Genomic DNA, 16,728 nt, shown 5'->3' on the forward strand with positions numbered 1-16,728 from the left:
GCTGGTTTTCTATTCGATTTTTTTCCTTTCCAGCTGTTTTGCATCGAACAAATAAAAAAGAGAAATTCCAAGATATTTGGACCAATTAATATTTAAATTCAATTTTTAATCCACGGCGCCACCACCTCCCCCAGTTGTCTTTTTGTTTTTTAATCAACTGATTAAGAAATTATAAACACCGCTCCGAAAACCGCAACCAACTAACCTTTCGTCTGTTATCACCGCTAATATTTTGAGGCGATCTTGAACAGCATCTTTTATAGATTCGTTAATTGTCGTTTCGTGTTTATTAATTAGCTTGCTTTGATTTGTGGCCAACAACTAACTAACCGGCTACTGTTTTTGCCATATTATTTGTGTTTTTTTTCACCCAACTCTTTGTTGAATTTCTCCTCCTCCGCAGCGGCGAGCCAACTTAGTCACCCTACAGCTAGCACGCACGGGGGGAGGAACCTCAACAAATACAAAAAAACACACATTTCATCATAATGATATTCAAAATTGATCTTGCATATGGGGAGTGCCGGCAATATGTAGTGGTTATCTGGCGGGCACAGTGGATTGAAATTGAGAAACTTCGAGGCTCGAAGGACCAATATTAACAATGTCACCCTGTTTTTAAATTATTGACACCCTGTAAGACGAGGGAAGAGAAACGCTATGAGTGTGCTTCGGCTACTGATATGTAATATGCGAAGTAACCCAAACCTACTATAATAGAAGAGAAGTTGGTCATCTCTATATAGAAGTTCTGCTTCATTGAAAGTGGCTAAACTGCTCAGAGGCCTATAGTTGGCCCGAATTAACTTTTTGACATCTGTTTCGTGCAAAAGGCTATCTAACTAACTTATTATCTAAATTTGCCGCTCGGTCTAAGAACCTAAGAGCGCTGGTCATTAGAAAGTTATCTATTCGGATGGAGACGATGGAATCATACGCTATTCTATTAGCAGGCAGTTACCAGTTTCCATCTACCCTTTGCACTGGCCTTTAGTCCAAGCAGGACCTAAGAAATCACCTTTTTCCAAATGTACAGCCTCTCCATTTGATGGGAAGTGATCTCAAACCAAACAGGGAAGACGAATCCAATTAGTGGCCTTATTACTTGCTTGTAGATAACTAGCCTGACTTTAACGGAAAGTCCACCAGTTGCTGGTAGCACCAAAATACGCCTTTGACTTTCCTGAGAAGGTAGTCAATGTGCCTTACAAACTCAAATATACCATTTATGATAACTGCCAGATATTTAATCTGGTCGAAGTGTATTATTGTTTGTCCTCCAATAGCAAGATTAGGTTCATACTGCCAGCGGTATAAATATTTCTTCTTGCTTTTCATGGTCATTGCCTAACATTTATCGACATTTAGATGCATTTTCCAAGTTTGGATGTATTTGGAGAGTTGGTCCAAATATTTATTCAGTCTTTCATTAGTATTCCCAGCATGGGCTCCCGCAGAAGCAACAAATATATAGTATGAGTATGCCAGAATTAATTGGCCTTCGGGCGCATACGATACATCACTAATACAAATGTTGAAGAGAACGGGTGCAAGGAAAGACCCTTGTGGAACACAGACATTGACGGCCCTTTTCTAACGAAAGGTTCTCTTCGAACTTCATCTTAAACTCAAATTTACCATTTAACATATTTAATCTGGTCGAAGTTTATTTTTTTGCCCTCCAATAGCAAGAATAGGTTCATACTGCCTGGCGCTACGGTATAAATATTTCTTCTTGCCTTTGAAGGTTATCGCCTAACATTTATCGACATTTAGATGCATTTTGGGAGAGTTGGTCCAAATATGCATTTAGTTTGTCATCAGTATTCCCTGTATTAGCTCCCGCTGCAGCCACAAATATATCGTCTGAGTATGCCAGAAGTAATTGCCATTCGGGCGCATACGGTACATCAATAATACAAATGTTGAAGAGAACGGGTCCAAGGAGAGACCCTTGTGGAACTCTGGCATTGACTGCCCTTTCTAACGAAAGGTTCTCTTCGAACTTCACCTTAAAGCTTCTGTCAGGTAGAAAACTAGACTAGTCTATTATTTAGAGCGCGAGTCGCTTATTCCCCTAAGGCCATCAGGGCAGGTGATGTCGAATGGCACTGTCTGAAGCCGAATTGGCTATCACATAGGATTGCTCTCTCTCTCTCTCTTCTAGTACATTTCTAATTTCAGAGAGTACAAAATATTCAGAAAGATTATCAAAGGCTGAAATTAAGCTAATTGGCCGGTAGCTATTGCATTTTGTAGGGTCCTTATAAGGTTTCAGGATGGTTATAGTTATTGCCCTTTTCCATGAAACTGAAATTTATGCAATAGTTGAAGATTGCAATGTGCTCCAATGTAGTACCTGTGGTCTTCCTTAACACAAAGTCAGGGATTCCGTCAGGTCCTGCGGATTTGCGATTTGATCTTCTCTTTAAACCTTCTCTAATGTTGGGAGCTTTTAGGAATTTGTGCAGTCGCCATATATTCTAATCGCATACATGAACTCCATCAGCAGTAAGATTAGCTGCAAATGAAACTAGCTTATTCATATTCTGATACTTATTTCATATTCTGATACTTCTCTCCTAGAAGTGTTGTCAAGCGAAGAATTATCATCAGCATCGGATTGCCCTTGCACATTATCCGCTAACATGTTCGGCTTTTTTTCTTGGCATGACTGTTGTGATCCCGTCATTATTGATAAGATCAGGGATTTTGGCATTGCGTTTACCCGATCGTCCACCTGAATTTGACTGAGATTTCCTATCCATTGGCTTGTTTCATTCTTCGCGTCTTAAATAATTCTATCGGCATTGCAAATTTCCGCCCTCTCAGGGTTTCTTGTACGGTAAAATCTACTCTGTAGAAGTTTATTTTGCCGGATAAGTGCCATGTGCGACTCAAATCATCCTAGCGCCCTATATCGAATAGCAATCAAACCGAAGCTGGTAGGTCAAGATTTTGACATTCGGAGTAAGTGCATTGTTTACCTCTAACTATAGTGCAAAAGGGAGAGTGGCAAAACAGGACAAATGGTAGGTTCCATGTGGTTAAGAAGTTCTTTTTTTCTTTTGGATCGTCTCATCAGCTGTTAAGTGAGAATTGAAGCAGAGGATTTGTGTGACCAGAACCACTTTAAGAAAAACGTTTTAACAATATTGATCGATTAAGCATCCATCATACAAGAGTCGCTGACAATTTTAAAATGCGGTCTCAACAGCTACCACTATTTTCAATGGCTAACAACCCATTGTTCATCAAGGTAAACATATAATAAACCATATCTGTGCTAAAACCTAACCTCCGCTGCTGCCACGTGGGAACTACATCCAAGCGCCTGCCTCCGCGGCGCCCAGGTGATATGCTTGTGATTTTTTACTAAACACCTTATACTGTAACTTACGGACTACAAACGAACCTGATAAACATTGGAAGTCAAATTTTGGATTTTTTAGACTTTCCCAAGGTTAGGTATTTAGACTTAGTTTCCTCGAAATTTGTGCAGTTCTTGTTAAACCCAACCCCAATAGAACGAGCTCTTTCTAGGCAGGCAGGGATTTTTTTCTTTTGTTCTGTGGTATGGGATATTTTCCCCCGATTCGTACTGGAATGCTGTCCCTTTCGATAAATCTAATATAAGAAAAATAAAATAATACACATTTTTTAGATTAAAATAACCTATACCTAATACTCTCTTGTAGACAAGACTATATAAACTGACGTCAAGCATTGACTGGACAGCCTAACCTGAGAATAAAGATAGTATTGGTGGCTATCGGTGCTAATCTCTGTTGTAAGGCCATCTGGTTCCCAATACTACATCGGTCAGCTGAAACTTAAATTTAGACATAATTTTTTTTGGATTTATTCATACCTCTTTCTTTTATATTAAAAAGTATTAATGTTTAGCGCATAGCGCCGAAATACAAATATAAATACATATGAATTGAAGTGAAAATATACATAATGGACACTTATTGATTTTGACATAATAATGTAGGTCTCCTTCCCCTACAGGGTCAAGGAAGGGGATAGTGAACAAAAGAGGTTGGTATGGGGCATGGCACAATGAATAGGTAGTTCATTTAGCGCAGCTGATGTCTTGATTAACTGTCAAAGTGGGTAGTATCTACTTGAATTCGATGTGTAGTGTTGCCAACCATTTGAAATATTATATGGAAAATTTTGACAGATAATCGAGACAAAAACAAAGGTTTTTGTTGGTATACATCACCTTATTATTGCATCATGGTATGGGGCAACTGAATTTTGAAACGTGGCTAAGGTGGAACAAAGTTCCTGAGGGTGGGTCATACTTCATCAAAACACCAGATGAAGTTCAAACAAAATCAAATTCCGACAGGTTTGTGAGGTGCACCACGTCATTAATATTTATTCCTTTTTTATAATTTCCCTCTTGGGTTCATTGAACATCCCCTCTCAATTTACTTTTCACAGTCTGGCATGTGTAATATATATATATATATTTTTTTTTTTTGAACCTGTCCTAAAGTTCAGTATGTCGCCAGAACCCCTCCACCATCCGGCGAGCTTAAGCCGAGCAGAACGCCATCATGCCAGCACGGCGACAACTGGATAGACACATTATTTCAAAGGTTTATTCCTTCATACGTGGACAGGACATAAGGCCCAATATACCTGACTAAAGAGTAGACTACTATTTTAGAACAATGTATTTTTTATCATTTTATTTAAAAAAAAAAATCTGCTTTGAAAAGGACTGTTCCTAGAATGAAGACAAATGTCGAACTTTGACAAATTTGCATATGCAAGTTTCGCATCAGGGCGGAATAAATACAAGTTATCAACGTACGACATTTGTAAAGCCACATAGCCCAATATGCCTGATGAGCCGCTTAACCAACGGCGAAACGCGTCGCATAATGGTGGGTACGTAGGTTCTTCTCCTGGCTATCCTTATCATTGCAAAACTTAGATCATCAAGCTCGACTCGAAAGAGTATAAATAACCACTTAAAAGTTATTTGTGTAAGCTAAGTAAATTTATGTTGCTAGTACCTAAGGAAAAATATTTGACAATAAAATCAGAATTGAAATGACTTTGAAGTTAAAGGTTGGCTGTTTTCTTCTCATCAGAATTTGTAGTACAACTGTTAAAATTTATTTTCCATAACTTAATTTCATCTACTTGATATTTCAGTCTTCAAAACACTGTGTACATTTCAAAAAAATAAACAAATTATCTACAGATATTAATGATGATTTTTTGTTTATATATTTGATTTGTAATGTTGTAACTGCCAGAATACAAAAAAACAACATCAACTAAGCAAAATAAATACTAATACAAATACTTCGATTAGAATCGAACTTGCTGTAGTCTTGATCTTGGCATTTGCAGTTAATGACCGAACCTGTTTTGGGGATTACAATCGCAATTTTCGATGTTATTGATTTTTGTTTTTAGAAAAACACCCACAAAAATTCTAATGAAATCGACAACAACAACGACAGCAAAAATAAACAAAACCGACAGACAGACAGATACAAAACTTAGCATTTCCTTAAAGAAAAAAACTAATATTAATAATGACAACTACGGCTATATGAAATATGGTTTAGTTTGAAAAATATTTTAGTTTAAACTAGAAAAGATCTTAGGTTTACTAGAAGTTTATGGGACGTGTCAGTAGATATTTCTTTTTTTCGATATAATTGAAATAGAATTTCTTAATAAAATTAGAATTTTTATTTCAATATTGCAAGCCATTCATTTAGATTATATATTGGAACTAGCAAAGTGCCCGCTACTTCGTATGCGGAAAGGGGATACAAAAAATATTTCATATGGAATCGTGAGTACTGTAAATTTTTTGTAATATAGTTTGCGATTTCGTACACTCTTCATACACAGAAGCGCTATTTTCCGAAATGTCTCTTAATTCCATTAAACAGATTAAAACCAGATTTGGTGTCATGCTGTACTTTTCGTACTCATATTCCAAACTATATCAAATCTACACTCCCACAGTAACCTAAGTTGCAACTTTCGGGATTTGATTCCAAATTATAGGATTCCCGCTCACACAAAACGAATTGTACCCTATTTAGTACCATTTAGTGCTTCTGGTATCCAAGCGTACGAAATTCCAATACTACCTTAATTCTGTGATTTGCATTCTAAATTTAAATTTTCCATATCTATCCATTCACTCTGATCTACACTTTACCAAATTTAGTACCATTTAGTACACGTAATGGCAAATTTTCAATCCTGCATTCCAACAGTAATATTAATTCAAAATTTCGGGATCTCAACCCTATACATTAGTACTTTTTGTTGCTATAATTAAGAATTTCTTAAACTACGTCAATCCCAAACACACCAAAAGTAATTTTCATTCCAAAATTCTGGAGTCCACATAAGTATTATGCTTCCATATCTTAATTCTATATTCTAAAAGCAACCATTATTCCAAATTTTAGGTGTCCAACTCTCTCCGTTCACCCAAATTTAAATTGTACCATATCTAGTGCCGTTTAGTACTTTTCGTACACACAAATACGAATTTCCAAAGATGTCTCTATAGCTCAATCTTCAGCAGTAATCAGAATTCAAAATTTCAGAGTTTAAGCTCATCCGTTTAAGCAAAATCCAAATTGTACTATATTTAGTACCATTTAGTACTTTTCGTACCAATAAGTACAAATTTCCAAAACTATCTCAATTCAGAATTGTAACAGTCATTTTAATTCCCAATTTCAAGACTCCAGCTCTATCTGTGAACCGAAATCCAACTTGCACTAAATTTAGTACCATTAAGTACTTTTCGTACACAAAGGTACGATTTTTCAAAGCTACCTCAATCCTGTATTCCAACAGTAGTCCTAATTTCGATTTTCAAGATTCCATCTATATACACTCAAATAAATACAAATAGTACCAAATTTAGTACCATTTAGTACTTTTTAAAAACATAAGTACGAAAATTTTAAACCCTTACCATACATCATCGTCGAATTTCCAAAAACCCTTTTGTACAGCTTTCTAACTTTCCATCAGTGACCCACATTCCAAATTTCAGAATTCTAGCTCTTCGCGTTCGCCTAATACAGAGGGTATCATATTTGGTACATTTTAGTACTTTTCGTACCCTTCTAGTTCGAATTTCCAAAAACCCAGCGTTATTTCACGCCTACACACCAACAACAACCCACACTCAAAATTTCAAGGTTCTAGCTTTTTGCCGTTTTGTCTGGCTGATGATCTGTCAGTCAGTCACTCACTCACTTAACACTAAGCTCTTTTATATATATATATATATATATTAAGCTTCGTATTTTATGATAAATCATCAATTGTTTGTCATTTCAATTGTAATTTCCTCGGATTATATCAATTCCAGATAAACCCTCATCGAAGTGAGACGTCAACAATGGTTCTGATGGAAAAAACGAATTAAAAGTAATATACATATCGGACTAATCCTGGAACCTTTTAAATGAAGTAGTAAACCTATCACATTGTGAACACCTTCCTGAAAAATGACCAGTAGCACAATAGGGTTTGAACTATCTTATACGTACACTAGCAAAGTACCCGCTACTTCGTATGCGGAAAGGGAATAAAAAAATATTTCATATGGAAATCGTGAATGCCGTATAATTAGTTGTACTATAGTTCTGAATTCCAAATCTGTTCCTACATTTCATATCAAGTTTATTACCATTAAGTACTCTTCATACACATAAGCACTATTTTCCGAAATCCACACTTTAGCAAAAACGTACAGGTTCCACATGTAATTCCATTTAAAACTTTTCGAACACATAATTATACATTTTCAAGACTACCTCTATACCGTCACCTCCACTAAATTTAGTACCAAAAACCATTTGGTCCTCCTTTCTAACTCTCTGTCAATGACCAACATTCTAAATTTTAGGTTTCCAGATCTCTCCGTTACCCAAATTCAAATTATTCCAAATTTAGTGAATTTTCTTCCACCATAGTCCAAATTGTTCCAAATTTAGTGATTTTCGTACTCATAAGTACAAATTTCCAAATGTACCTCAATCCTTCTTTCAAATAGTCCAAATTTAAGAATTTCAGCTCTGTGTGAAACCATTCCGCACTTTTCGTACCCATATACCAAACCAATCTCAATATTCCAAACCTGCTTTCAATCGTAAGTCCAAATTTAAGAATTTCAGCTCTATTTGTTCACTAAACTGTACCATATTTGGTACCATTCTGTACTTTTCCTACACTCCCAGAGTAACCTAAGTTGCAACATTCAGGAATCGCGTTCTACCCGTTCACCGAAGTCCAAATTGTACCAAATTTGTTGGTTGTCGTACCCAAAGTACAAATTTCCAAAAATACCTCAGTCATGCACTAAAATAACAACCTTAGGTCCACATTTAAAGATTCCAGCTTGTACCATTTATTACTTTTCGTAGACGTAAGTATGAGTTTCTAAAACTGCCTCAATTTCCCACTGAAACAGTAATTTTATTCATTAATTTCAGGATAACAGCAATATATCTTCACATAGACCCAAATTGTACCATATTTAGTACTTTTCGTACTCATGAGTTCGAATTTCCAACACTGTCTCAATCCTTTGCTATGAGAGTAATTTTATTTTCAAATCCATCCATCTCTATCCTTTCACTCAAATCTAAATTGTATTAACTTAGCACCATTTAGTACAGATGTTAACGTATTTTTAAAACTACATCATCCTACACTCCAACCTTATTTTTAAGTCCAAATATTAGGATTCGCGCTCACACAAAACGAATTGTACCATATTTAGTACCAATTAGGTCTTCTCGTATCCATAAGTACGAAATTCCAAATCTTCCTTAATCTTAAGTAGTACTATCTCTATCCGTTAACTCGAATCAAATTTGTACCAAATTTTTTTACCATTTTCCATAAGGAAGAATTTTAAAAAATTACCGACATATCTCAATTCTGCACTCAAACTGTAATATTAATTCAAAATTTCAGAATACAGCCCTATTCGTTCACACATTTGTAAGTTTTTCGGTACCATTTAGTACTTTTTGTTTCTATAATTAAACATTTCCTAAACTATGTCAATCCTACACTCCAACAGTAATTTTAATTAAAAAATTCGGGAGTCCAGCTCTATCCGTTCACATGTAATCAAGTTGTACCAAATATAGTACTATTTAGTAGTAGGTAGGTGATATGCTTCCATATCTCAATTCTATATTCAAACATCAACCATTAGTCCAAATTATTGGTTTCCAGCTCTCTCCGTTCACCCAAATCCATCTAGTGCCGTTTAGTACTTTCCGTACACATAAATACGAGTTTCCAAAGATGTCTCTATAGCTCAATCTTCAACAGAAATCTTAATTCCAAATTTCAGGGTTTCAGTTCTATCCTTTCAAGCAACATCCAAATTGTACTAAATTTAGTACCATATATACCTTTCGTACCAAAAAGTACGAATTTCATAATCTACCTCAGTCCTACACTCCAACAGTTATTTTAATTCCCAATTTGAAGACTTCAGCTCTATCTGTTCACTAAATCCAACTTCCACCAAATTTAGTACCAATTAAGTACTTTTCATACAAATAAGTACGATTTTTTAAAGCTAATTCCGATTATCAAGATTCCATCTCTACACACTTAACTGAAGGTAAATAGTACGGAATTTAGTACCATTTTACACTTTTTATACACATAAGTACGAATGTCTTAAACCATTTCCGTACATCAACACCACTTCCCAACATGTTTTCCATTTAAAATGTCAAGATTCCAGCTATATATGTTCAATATATATACAATAGGAAATAAATTCAGTAAAGTTTAGTACCTTTAGTACACTTATAGGTCGAATTTCCAAAAACCCTTTTGCACATCTTTCTAACTTTCCATCAGTGACCAACATTCCAAATTTCAGAATTCTAGCTCTTCCCGTTCGCTAATAAAAAGGGTACCATATTTGGTACATTTTAGTACTTTTCGTACCCTTCTACTTCCAACAAAACTTCCTGCATACCCCGATCCTACACCCCCATAATGATTCCAAATTCAAATTTAAATGTACTAAATTTAGTACACAGTAGTACGAATTTCCAATACTTCTTACTAAACCCACACCCCCACAGTTATCCTAAATCCAAGTTTCAGAATTCCAACTCTATCGGTTCATCCACAATTCAATTTGTACCAAATTTAGTACACTGTAGTACGAATTTCCAAAACTTCCTACTTAACCCAAACCTACACTCCACAGTGATCCTAATTCCAAGTTTCAGAATTCCAACGCTATCGGTTCACTCACAATCCAAATTGTACCAAATTTAGTACACAGTAGTATGAATTTCCAAAACCTCCAACTTACCCTAACCCTACAACCCCACAGTGACCCTAAATCCAAGTTTCAGTATTACAACTCTATCGGTTCACTCACAATTCAAATTGTACCAAATTTAGTACACAGTAGTACGAATTTCCAAAACCTCCAACTTACCCTAACCCTACAACCCCACAGTGACCCTAAATCCAAGTTTCAGGATTACAACTCTATCGGTTCACTCACAATTCAATTTGTACCAAATTTAGTACACTGCAGTACGAATTTCCAAAACTTCCTACAGACCCCAATCCTACACCCTCACAGTGATCCTAAATCCAAGTTTCAGGATTCCAACTCTATCGGTTCACCCTCAATTCAAATTGTACCAAATTTAGTACATAGTTGTACCAATTTCCAAAACTTCCTAAATATCCCAATCCTACACCCCCACAGTGATCCTAAATCCAAGTTTCAGGATTCCAACTCTATCGGTTCACCTACAGTTCAAATTGTACGATATTAAGTACACAGTAGTACGAATTTCGAAAACTTCTTACTTACCCCAAACATAGATGCAAATTTAAATGTACTAAATATAGTACACAGTAGTACGAATTTCCAAAACTTCTTACTTAACCCAAACCTACACCCCACAGTGATCCTACTCTATTGGTTCACTCACAATTCAAATTATACCAAATATAGTACACAGTAGTACGAATTTCCAAAACTTCCTACCTAACCCAAACCCACACCCCTTACAATTATCCTAAATCCAAGTTTCAGAATTCCAACTCTATCGGTTCACTCACAATTCAAATTGTACCAAATTTAGTACACAGTAGTACGAATTTCCAAAACCTCCAACTTACCCTAACCCTACAACCCCACAGTGACCCTAAATCCAAGTTTCAGGATTACAACTCTATCGGTTCACTCACAATTCAATTTGTACCAAATTTAGTACACTGCAGTACGAATTTCCAAAACTTCCTACAGACCCCAATCCTACACCCTCACAGTGATCCTAAATCCAAGTTTCAGGATTCCAACTCTATCGGTTCACCCTCAATTCAAATTGTACCAAATTTAGTACATAGTTATACCAATTTCCAAAACTTCCTAAATATCCCAATCCTACACCCCCACAGTGATCCTAAATCCAAGTTTCAGGATTCCAACTCTATCGGTTCACCTACAGTTCAAATTGTGCGATATTAAGTACACAGTAGTACGAATTTCGAAAACTTCTTACTTACCCCAAACATAGATGCTAAATCCAAGTTTCAGGATTACAACTCTTTCGGTTCACTCACAATTCAAATTGTACCAAATTTAGTACACAGTAGTACGAATTTCCAAAACGTCCCACTGAACCCAAACTTTCACCCCCAGAGTGATCCTAAATCCAAGATTTAGGATTCCAACTCTATCGGTTCACCCACAATTCAAATTGTACCAAATTTAGTACACATTAGCAAAAATTTTTAAAACTTCCTACATATCTCGATCTTACACCCCAACAGTCATCCTGACTACAAATTTCATGATTCTAGCTCTATTGGTTTGCATAAAATTCAAATTGTACCAAATTTAGTACCATTTAGTACCCATGAATAAAAATTACTGAAACTGGGTAAAAAATTCCAAAACTACGTACATTCCCAATCCTACACTCCGACGGTAATGTTAATTTCAAATTTCAGGATTCCAGCTCGATTTTTATCTCCAAATTAAATTTGTACCAAATATAGTATCATATAGTACTTTTCGTACACATGAGTACACGCTTCCAAAACCATCTCCTTAAATGGACTCTACATCTCATCCCTAATTCGCATTCCAAATTTCAAGTTTTTAGCTCTATCAATTCACATGGTACGAAATTGTACAAAATTAAGTACATTTTAGTACTTTTCGGATATTTATAGTTCGAATTTCCAAAAACCCGTTGATACATATATCCTACACTCAGCGACCACCAATCCAAATTTCAGAGTTCTAGCTCTACCGGTTCGTCAAATACAAATGGTATCACATTTAGTACTTTTCGTACCGTTCTAGTACGAATTTCCAAAAACGCTTTTGTACATCTTCCTAACATTACATCAGTGACCCACATTCCAAATTTCAGAATTCTAGCTCTTCCCGTTCGCCTAATACAAAGGGTACCATATTTGGTACATTTTAGTACTTTTCGTACCCTTCTAGTTCGAATTTCCAAAAACCCAGCCTTATCTCACGCCTACACACCAACACCAACCCACACTCAAAATTTCAAGCTTTTAGCTTTAGCCGTTTCGTCTGGGCGATGATTCCTGCTGTCGAAGGAAAACGTATAATTTTACAAAATACTTTGTTTTTCCAACCCGAAGTCTTCTTTACGACCAAATACTCTTTTAGAAATCCCAATGTCTCAATTTCCCAATTGCTAAGTCGTTTATTTTCTACTCTTGGTTTCATTTTTTAATGTTTCCAGTATTTATTTGGTACCAAATCTGGTACAATTTGGTTTTTGATGAACAGACAGCGCTGGAATTCTTACATTTTGACTTACGATTACTATTTGAAATAAGGATTGAGGTATATTTGGAAATTCGTACTAATGAGTACGAAAAGTACTAAATTTGGACTTTGGTGGAATTAAGATTACTGTTGGAGAGTAAGATAGAAGTAGTTTTAGAAATTCTTACTTATAAGTATGATGGTACTATATTTGAAACCATTTGGATTTGGTTGGATCTTGCGATTTGGAATTTAGGTTACTGTTGAAGTGTAGTATTTGGCTATAGAGATAACTATGGAAACTCGAATTGATTTGTACGAATAGTAAATAGAATAGCAAATTCACTAAATTTCGATTTCGGCAACGGAATCACATTATATGCATAGAACCACATTCTATGTCGATTCGTCTGTCTGTCCATGTTAAATTGTAAACAAAGTACAGTTCGCATTTATGATCCGAATTGGATGAAATTTGGCATACGTCACATATTTGGCCCAAGGACGAACCCTATTGAAATTGGGAAAAATCTGTTCAAATTTAGATATAGTTCCCATACCAATAGTTGGCATCTGTTTTATATAACTTCAAACAACTACAAAATTCTATAACTAAATATGAAAAATAACTTGAATAATCTTCAATGACACTGCAATCTATCTCTGTATAAAATTAAATCGAGCTAAGTCCATTTATTCATTTTGTCAATGAGGTTTGTCAACACTAGCTATAATTCATGTTTCTTAAGAAAAAAATAGTGGGCATGGCGATTTCAAAAGACTTGTAACTATATTAAAATTATATTTTTTCACAAGGATCTTCTTCATAATTGTAAAGAACATTGAGGAGAATACTTTAGAATTTAAATCATTAAAAAATATTTCTAATAATGATATTTTTATCGATGCCGACCTTAGGAACAAAACATTTTACGGATTTCCTATAGTCGGCATATGGGTGAATAATAAGCACCTTTTCGAGCATTTTGGCTCAAATTGGAAAAAAATATTAAATAAATCCTCTAAATAACGATTATCTTATAAAAAACTAGTTTTGAGTGTTTTATATATTAGAAGACACGATTTTAATCTCAAATACTTTTAACCTCTGAAATGCCTTATTTAGCCATGCCGAGAATTGGATAACAGGTTCCCAATGTCGGCACCATGTTTTATAATTCTAATATTTTAATAAATAATATTATTTTATATAACTCTTTCAATACAACACTAATGGAAGCGTCCCATAGTAATAATTTATTATTGCAAATAGCAGAAAAATCAATTAAATATATAATTTTTATATAATAAAACAATATATTTTTTCGAGCTTGAGGTCTTTTTTATTTTTCACGATCAATATTTCGCAATTCTTTTAAATTGCATCTTCAGGATAATAAATAAACTAGTGTCAAGTTTACTTAAAACTATGATAGACTTCACTATCGTCGTCGGATGTAAATATTGCACTCAGTGCAAAAAATAAAAAAAGACCTCAAGCTCGAAAAAATATATTGTTTTATTATATAAGAATCAAAAGGTTGAACAAAACAACACAGAACAAAATATATAATTTTTGTTTAACTAAAATGTGACATGCCGACTATTGGAACATAACATGCCGACTATTGGAACATAACATGCCGACTATTGGAACATAACATGCCGACAATTGGAAAAATGTGCCGACTATTGGCACAAAGGCACTATTTTACATAATTATTAATTTAATCTACTTTAATACAAGTTAATTAAACAAATTTGTATTCCATCGAAATACAAAATTTCGAAAAATGGTGAAACGTTTAAAAAGCGAAAAAATTCTTAAAGTGCCGACTATTGGTGCACTTACCCTATATTTTACTCCAATTTTAGGTAAATAGTGCACCCAACTCCCTATATATCCTTCGATTTACACGAAATTAGGCACAACGGGCTGAATTACGTCTAGAACGATGTGTGTTAAACATCGTGAAAATCGGTTCTGATTTAGATATAGCTCCCATATATAACTTCGTCCGATTTAATGTAAATGGTGTACCAAAGTCCCTATATATCTTTCGACTTGCACGAAATTTTGCATGGGGTACTTTACTACTTTCCATACTGGTTTTAAATATGTTTAATGGAAGTAAGAGAGATTTCGGAAAATAGTGCTTATGTGTATGAGGAGTACTAAATCGCACTCTATAGTACAACAAATTTACAGTATTTACGATACCATATGTAATATTTTTTGTATTCCCTTCCCGCATACGAAGTAGCGGTCACTTTGCTAGTTATATTATATTTATACGAATTTGTTTTACAGTAGCTATGATGTAAGGTGGATTCTTTGTAATTATATATAAATTGGCCATTAAATTGTAATTTGGCTTCAATTACAAAGTAAATAAAGACAAATTAAATTAAATAATATCATAACTACAAATAGTTTTTAATAAATTTAAATTCTAATTTGTTCTCCTGTATTATGGCCTATAAATAAGATCACCCAGGTAGACCAGCTAGATATCTGATACCATATGAAATATTTTTTGTATTCCCTTTCCGCATACGAAGTAGCGGACACTTTGCTAGTTATATTATATTTATAAGAATTTATTTTACAGTAGCTATGATGTAAGGTGGATTCTTTGTAATTATATATAAATTGACCATTAAATTGTAATTTGGCTTCAATTACAAAGTAAATAAAGACAAATTAAATTAAATAATATCATAACTACAAATAGTTTTTAATAAATTTAAATTGTAATGTGTTCTCCTGTATTATGGCCTATAAATAAGGTCACCCAGGTAGACCAGCTAGATATCTGATACCATATGAAATATTTTTTGTATTCCCTTTCCGCATACGAACTAGCGGACACTTTGCTAGTTATATTATATTTATAAGAATTTGTTTTACAGTAGCTATGATGTAAGGTGGATTCTTTGTAATTATATATAAATTGGCCATTAAATTGTAATTTGGCTTCAATTACAAAGTAAATAAAAACAAACTAATTTAAATAATATCATAACTACAAATAGTTTTTAATAAATTTAAATTCTAATTTGTTCTCCTGTATTATGGCCTATAAATAAGGTCACCCAGGTAGACCAGCTAGATATCTGATGTCATATGAAATATTTTTTGTATTCCCTTTCCGCATACGAAGTAGCGGACACTTTGCTAGTTATATTATATTTATAAGAATTTATTTTACAGTGGCTATGATGTAAGGTGGATTCTTTGTAATTATATATAAATTGGCCATTAAATTGTAATTTGGCTTCAATTACAAAGTAAATAAAGACAAACTAATTTAAATAATATCATAACTACAAATAGTTTTTAATAAATTTAAATTGTAATGTGTTCTCCTGTATTATGGCCTATAAATAAGGTCACCCAGGTAGACCAGCTGGATATCTGCGCCACTCAAGTTTGCTGTCAAAATGCCTCCCATTATGAAAACGTAAACAAAGTCGAATTTTTTAACATTAGACTTGAGAAAAAAAAACAGTTGTTTTCCAATTTCGATTGCTACCTTGGTGACCTTGTTAATAGATCTTATCCTGTATGTTCTAAAGAAACATGAATTATCGCTAGTGTTGAAAAGTCATCATTGACAAAATACATTTTTATTAAGCTTGGAACAAGCTACCATAATCGGCTCATAAATGTCGATGTTACGAGCATATGAATTCCGATCAGAGAGACGAGATCTACCATTGGTAACAATTTTAGTAAAATCGGAGATAAGCCCCTAAACTCAACTTAAGCCAGATTCACTTACCCCGTTACTGATTTGACTGATTTGCATGTTGGCGAATTTGCTGATTTGACAGAACACATATAAAACAATATTATACTAAGTTTCATTTCGTTTAACTCAAAACTTCTGTGC

This window comes from Musca vetustissima, unplaced genomic scaffold (genome assembly GCF_032173495.1).
Source record: "Musca vetustissima isolate MV318-11 ecotype Yass unplaced genomic scaffold, APGP_CSIRO_Mvet_v1 utg15531, whole genome shotgun sequence".
Lineage (NCBI taxonomy): Eukaryota > Metazoa > Arthropoda > Insecta > Diptera > Muscidae > Musca > Musca vetustissima.